Genomic DNA, 7,500 nt, shown 5'->3' on the forward strand with positions numbered 1-7,500 from the left:
GGTTCAGAATGTGACATCTGGAGGCTAGTTTCAGCGATCTTATCAGTGAGCAATTAACACCGAATAAAAACCGCTCAAATCAAAGTAAAACAAAATTTAAATAAATAAAATATTGAGCTGAACCTTCTTCTGTTACACCGATCATGACATAGCCATTTTATAACAGAATGATGCTCAATGTAAACTACATTCTACTCTTTTCCAAGGCGGGGATTTAACTTCTAATTAGATGTCATGACAAGAGAAATAGTTCCTTGTGAACAAAAGAGGGAGATTAGTAAGGTCTACTTGTTTCTGGGCTAGGGTTACTAATATAGCGACTGGATGCTAAAGTTATTTTTAACATTATCAATATTCAACAACTTGTTAATTTTAAAGCATATCATAGACAATGTGGTTATAGAATGATCTGAAATATTAAAATCAAACATTGGACAAATGAAGTTTGTTTATACAGCAGCGTTTTGTCTTCTGCTGCGGGATGACGTCAGAGGTAGTATCGATAGCATATCTTTATTATTTTGAATTTGTTAATATGCTATCTATAGAACTTTGAGAGGATGGTTATTCTTGGCATATACATAATACAATTCAATCAATTTAGATTTTCAACCGTTTGTTGTAAACAAATCCCTTATTTGATTTATTTAAACCAAGTGCGAGGTCCAATGTACTAGAACGGTTTTTAAACGTTATGTTATAAGTTACCCCAATGTATAACTTGAACAATGGTGTTGGTGGTGACACGCTGTGTTATCTTTTTTGGCAATTGAAAGTGCCAAAATCGTGTCATGGGTCATTTTACTGAACCCAAAAAGTGAAGTACTGCGTAGAAAACAAACTAGAATAGAGGTAAAACTCATGTATCACATTGTTTTTGAACAATTGAAACTCCAATACATGCCTCCAGTGATATTTTAACTATACATATTAATCGCGCTGTAATTTAACGATCAATCCGTTAGTTGCAGGATGACGAAATCGTTATATTTAGAAAATGACAATCATTGACCCATATTTCGTTTCCCGCCCCAGATGCTTGGCACGTGGTACCACGTGCTTCAAATGTTTATTTTGATATGCAAATGATGTTTTGATTTTATATAATGCGCACATGTTCAGAAAAAAAAACATATATGTGAAAATAATCCCCAGAAACCCGCCAAAAGATAAAACAGAGGGGTGACGAAAAGATGCTCCATTCGCAGACTAATATCAGAAGACGAAAACGCCATGTCAGTGAAATTGACAATGATATCTTGAGACTTGGTATGGATGAGAATTTCGACGATAATGCACAGCAAGTTGGAAGAATGTGCCGTCTAATTGGGGACGAAATGAACGCTTACGCGCTCAGAAGACATTTCTTTGTGTTGATAATTCCCTCCGAATATCTGTCCAACATATGCAGTACTTCGGTGAAGATCTTAGCCATTGTGTGCAGGATCAGCTTACTCATATACTGAAATTAAGGTAACTCTCTCTCTCTCTCTCTCTCTCTCTCTCTCTCTCTCTCTCTCTCTCTCTCTCTCTCAGAGCACAAAAAACCATCACAAGATGATAAATCATAGTATATGTACAACTAAATACTGTTTGCTACGATCAATGCTGCAATATTTTTATTGAATTTTAAGGAGGTCCAATTTTTCATATCCCTTAGATGATATGGTTTCAAAATATATAACACATTTAATTTTCCTTTCCTTGTACATGTGTTTATCAGATTTTATTTCCGCTCTTTCCTCCTGACATTGTTAACGTACATATATCATTTTTATTTTTATCCAACCGGAAATTATTTCAACTTTACTCACTTGCATTAAAGATATTTCTTTGGTATGTTTTTAGATATTTATTAAAAGAAAGAAAAAAATAAAAACAACAACAAACAAAAAAATAACAACCAAAAAAAAACCAAGAACAAATAAAAAAGCAAAACCACCCCCCCCCCCCCAAAATAAAAAAAAAGACCTCACCCCCCCCCCCCCCCCCCCAATAAAAATGAACAAAAAAATAAAAACAAAAACAAAACTTCCTCCCTACAAAAAAAAAAATCAACCCCACAGAGATTTACATTGAAAAGGGGGTTATTTGTGTCATTTTTGCAAATGGTTTATTCCCGTTAAATCATTTGTACACATACTGTCTGAATGAATCAAGGTTTTGAAATATTATAGGATTTGTACGTTAAATTATAAGCGTATAAATCACATTATATACTATTACATGTACTATACTATAATACTGTTTTATATTTGATGTATTTTCATACCACTTATACGATATTTTGTGTTCGGAGAATTATTTAGGATGCAATATATATGTATGTATATATTTTTTGCAGATTTTTCCTCATGTTTCGAGTCTTTCGTGAGGAAATTAAAAAAAGTGATATCAAATACCGAATTCCCTCTCCTAGCCCTGAGAGGTTAAATGTGGACGGAGTGTACCAAACATTTAAAACACTGCGAACGGTAAACCAATGCCTATTTACATCCATTCTTTATATTCAGGTGAATACAATTAAAGTGACGATTTTGAGGAAGAAAAAAATTTAGACGAAAGATTTTTCCAATATCGGAGGCTGAGTCATGAAACAGCTCCGTCCTCCATTGATTTTTCACCTTTTTCTGCAGTAGGAAGCATGCTTTCGTCTATTTGCAGAGGCTTATGTAACCCAAGCAGGTTTTTTTACGACATGGACAGGTCGGGAAACCTCGTGGAAACAATTCCATGTCACGATGAAATTAACGCGATGGTTACGTTGTTGCTATGGAATACACATCGCACGATGCAAACTGAAGGACGGCTCCATTGTTTGGATGTTTTGTGAAAGCTTTGATATCGCATGTCTTTTTTAGTTTTCAAACTATGCTTTAATATTCATACTTTTCTATTTTTGTTTTGGATTTTTATTCATCGATAAATATGAATTTGATACTTATCATTGTTATTGATTGCTATATTTTCTATACTTTGTACAATTGTATATGTTTCAACTTGCATTGCAGTATATGTTGTACCAATTCATTGTGATTTACAAAAGAATTCCAAATGATCTCAGACTCGGCAATACCGGTAAAATTGTGTAAATCCAGGACGATGATTAGATAGCTATGTAGAAACTTTTCATTCTATTTTTGTAGACTGGAGAAAAATGAAAAAAAAACAACGTATATTTTGATTTAATAATTCGTACTATGCATTCGCCATGTCTTAATTTTAAAAGAAAATCACGCTGTGTTGTGTGCCATACTGCAAAATATGTAGAAATTGTTGCTATAGCTGTTTTATTGATATACAAACATACAGCATTGTGAAATCTTTGCAAATTCAACTTGCATGAACATTTCATGTTTAAACACTTTTTTTGATTTCTGATGAAAAATAATGTCTCAGAATGAGTAGTAATCGGTTGATGTGACGCACCCCTGAGCAATGTCATGACATCACATTCGCCCCGCCCTGTGAGGCATCTTGTGTTAGTGAAATGATTGTATCCATGTCCCTTGTCAATCAAATTCTTGTGTTACCAAAGTATGATCGTTACGATTATAACAAGTTTATGTACTTGAAATATTGAATAGTTTTATTAAGCACTTTGTTAGATTATTCATAAAAATCGAATGACGCACACAATAATATATTTTGATCTCATACCCTTCCACCCTCACCCCAATTCCTCCATCGATTCCACCTGAACCCCACCCCCCTCCCCACCCCTAGTCCTGACATGTCGTGATGCAAGCAAACAGGGTCCATGACAGACAGTATTTTATCAGAAGACTTTTTTTTAATCATTTACAAAGAATTTAACGTTTTATTGTATTTATATTTGAGTTGGTTAATCAATAAAATGACATAATAAAACAATTCAAAATATAGTGTTCTTTAATTGCCTGCACTTTTACAACACTTCGCAGCTGTTCCGCCGGGTTCACTAAGTGCACTGCGCACTTTGCTCTTAATCAGACGCTATTTAAAAGCTATTCATTACGGAAAGCTGCTTTTGTTTCGAGATTAAAATGCATCGGATGTTGCCAAAGTTGTTTTTTTTTTAAACAGACTCGATGAGACAAAGTACTACTGTGTGTCACAGTTTTGTTCTACATAAATTATCTATAAATTATTTATTTGCAATTTTCCTTTGAAAACTGATCAAATGATTTATTATTATTTTTTGCAGATCCAAAATAAAATCATCCAAAGAATTAAAAAGATAAAGTGATTATCAATTTACAAATATATAGATAACTACTGTTGATATTCTAATAGATAAAAATACTATTATAACAATTATACACATCTCAATTCATTTAATAAGAAACTAACAGATCTTAGCACGCATTGCATAAGTACTTGTATATAACTATCGCACTGAAAGAGATAGTACGTGGTTTCTACAGATAAGAAAATAAGGACCGTCATATTAAGCTATCAATATCAGCATGTACCATTAATATCTATCTGTCTACAAAGTCGACTACAGTTTGACCAAGAGGGCGTTAAAATAACCAAAATCACAAATGAATGTTTAAACAATAAAATGCTTTCGTTGGTGATTCATTCGGAATATGAAGGTAGCGACATTGAAGAAAAATTACATAAGCGCGTCAGCGGGTTATGTAAAAATTTTCTGCAATTATCGCTACCTTCATAACCCGCATGAATCATCAAAGAAAGCATTTTATTGTTTATATTTACATCTTTCTTTTTTAACTGATGAATAAACTGATTTTAAAAAGTAAGTAAAATTCACTAAATTACTGGTAATGTAGATAAGATCATAAGTACGTTAGCTAAAAGAAACAGCCAAATCGTCTCCTGTGAAACTTTGAGTCTGACATCATAATGATTATTTCGTGCAGTCCGTGATTTTTCTTAAGGTCGCTGTAGGTTTTGACCAATCGATAAACATGGTGTGTCAATTTCAGTCCTGTCAGTTTTCTATCAAGTTTCCGTAAGAAGTAAAGAGAATCATACTTGGTAGATGGAAATATATAATTATATTTGGAAGAAAAAAATATTCAGAAATCGTATCATCAAATCGTTCAGATTTCAATAGTGATACAACCTTAGATTACGCGTGCACGTGGGTTCATTTTGTTGTTCGTTATTTATTATATTTTTTATCACAGTGACTGAGAACCGTGAGAAAATCATTCGTGAGAGTGATATTTATGTCATATGTACATTAATGAGATCATCATAATTAATAAAAGCTGACGGCCGACTGTTGTTCCGCCTCTTTCTGGATCGAGTAGCTGATGTTATCGACTTGAGTATATGCAGGGTATGCAGGGGGGATAGATACCAAGATGACAAGTCCCTATATACATGTATATATATAAAATAATTAAAAGATTATCTAAAGGAAACTAATTTTTAGAGTGTACAGTGTATGTACAAACGTTTATCAAGACATTGCAGTGTACAAAATCATTGGCGGATCAAGCTTACAACTCAATGAACAAAATTTGGCACACAGATGTGTTCCTAATATATTGGTACTTTTTTTATTGATGAGTAAAAGTGGGCCATACGGTGCAAAATGTACTATTATAAAAGTAGTACAGGTATACAAAGTACTCTGTTCATATATATTCATAAGAATCTAAAACTGATATTGGAATCGATTCTATTAACTGTTAATTTTAACGTCGCCATTTTTTGCTTTTTTCCTTATGGTTTCTTTGTTGATTTCATGAATAAAATTCTAAACCTAAGATAAAAAATAACGTTGGAAGACGAATTCTTTTTTTCATTTTTGTTTGTTTGTTTGTTTTTTCAGCAGAATTAAAAGATGTCAACAACAGATGGTAATCAACTTTGCAATCTTGGCGTGTAATAAAATGTTTGTAACAAGTTCTAATAGATGACTTTCACACTCTAAGAGAATAGAAAAAAAAAACCGGGGAAAAATGGATGTCCATAATGTGCCGTCAAAACATACGTGAGACAGTTGATATTATGTTTTTTTATGATTAAGAGTTTTTTAATCCAGTTTCTTTTGTGAGTTTAGAGATATCAGAAATGGATTGAAGCCAAGATAATTCTCATACGCTACAACTCTGGGCACTTTCGTGGCATGACGTTACATAGGCCAAGATCTACGTATTATGGAAGGAGCTTACAAGTTTACGGAATTTGAGATATGAATATTTTTATGACGCTTGATAACAATAACTTGGTTAAATACGGTAGTAAATCCGAAATCTATTTAAAGTTACTCAAGGTGAAAGTCTGTGTTAATGAAAATGCATGTACATATACGAAGAAAATCAGTTACTAATTTTTGTTTAATTTCTGACAGAATATAGATCCTACGCGTATTTCCAAAACGGCATTTAGTATGTTTTTGTGACATATCCTTAAAAATGCATATGATAATTGAATATATTATAATTTCATGTTAAATACTGAAATCTGATTGGTTAAGACGTAATGTTCTATTACTCTCGGCGTTAGCAACACACTTGGCAACGGGTAACAACGAATTGTTACATGCGCGTAAATCATGCGCGTACGGTTTGCCATAGAATTCACGTCATTTTAATATAAAAGCAGTAAAGTTTTCTTTGAAATTTAGACATTCAGTATAATAAAATAAATAGTGCCTGTTGGGGAGGGTAAGAGTTGAAATTAACAACCCTCGAAAACCATTGTCAACCTCCGCTTCGCGTCGGTTGACAATGGTTTTCTCGGGGTATCAATTTCAACTCTTGCCCTCCCAAACAGGCACTATTTATATAATAGGCATCGGGATAACTTTTCACGTAATATCAAATGGAATATCTTGAAAATTTTCAGCAAAATTCCTTGAACCTTAAAAACATAAAAAAATCAAAAACATTATGATATCATAATGGATCTAGCATTAAAAAGAAACGCTAAAAATCAACAAATTAATGTTTCAGGTTTCAAACGAAATTCATTAAAACCACCTTTTGGATTAATTACTAGTATATACCCCCTTGATTAAGAAAGTGCGGTTCTCAAATGTCAGTTCGAAAAGGGATAAAAATGTTCATACCATATTGATGTACAGACATACAATCGAAGAACAATTAATTATAAACGTTCACAGCTAGATATATAATCGGAAGATGCAAATCTTATCTAACACACTCGTATGTTAAAATAGCGGTATTTATTTAGGGTATGTCGGTATTAGATCGGCTTTCACGGAGTTCAGTCATTTTGTGATCCACAGATACATGCATGTCTCAATTTGTGCCGTTTTTCAAAACATCCGAAAGTGATCAGCATAACTTAAACTAAAATCAGTTTTACTACTAAGGATGTTCCTTTATTCTAATCTACTATTTGAAGAAATGCATGCATTTATTCGGTTATTTAAGAATATGAAGTTTTTCAATATAAATATTTTTTGCGCCCCCCCCCCCCCTCTTATTATACGGCATTAAAAAATATCAAGCATTTCGCATAGGTATATCTGAATGAAATCAACATAAAACTCCAGCCAAATATTGTTTAGAA

At 32.9% G+C, this 7,500-nt stretch overlaps 1 long non-coding RNA gene across 1 annotated transcript; it reads left to right on the forward strand.

The window, feature by feature from the left end:
* Nucleotides 1-282: 282 nt before the first annotated feature.
* On the forward strand, nucleotides 283-2,942 carry LOC109617284 (uncharacterized). The gene is made up of 2 exons (XR_002198430.3): nucleotides 283-1,473; nucleotides 2,345-2,942. It is a non-coding gene; the product is annotated as an uncharacterized lncRNA (long non-coding RNA).
* The last annotated feature ends 4,558 nt before the right edge of the window (nucleotides 2,943-7,500 follow it).

The sequence above is a fragment of the Magallana gigas genome, chromosome 3 (genome assembly GCF_963853765.1).
Source record: "Magallana gigas chromosome 3, xbMagGiga1.1, whole genome shotgun sequence".
In the NCBI taxonomy this organism is placed as follows: Eukaryota; Metazoa; Mollusca; class Bivalvia; order Ostreida; family Ostreidae; genus Magallana; species Magallana gigas.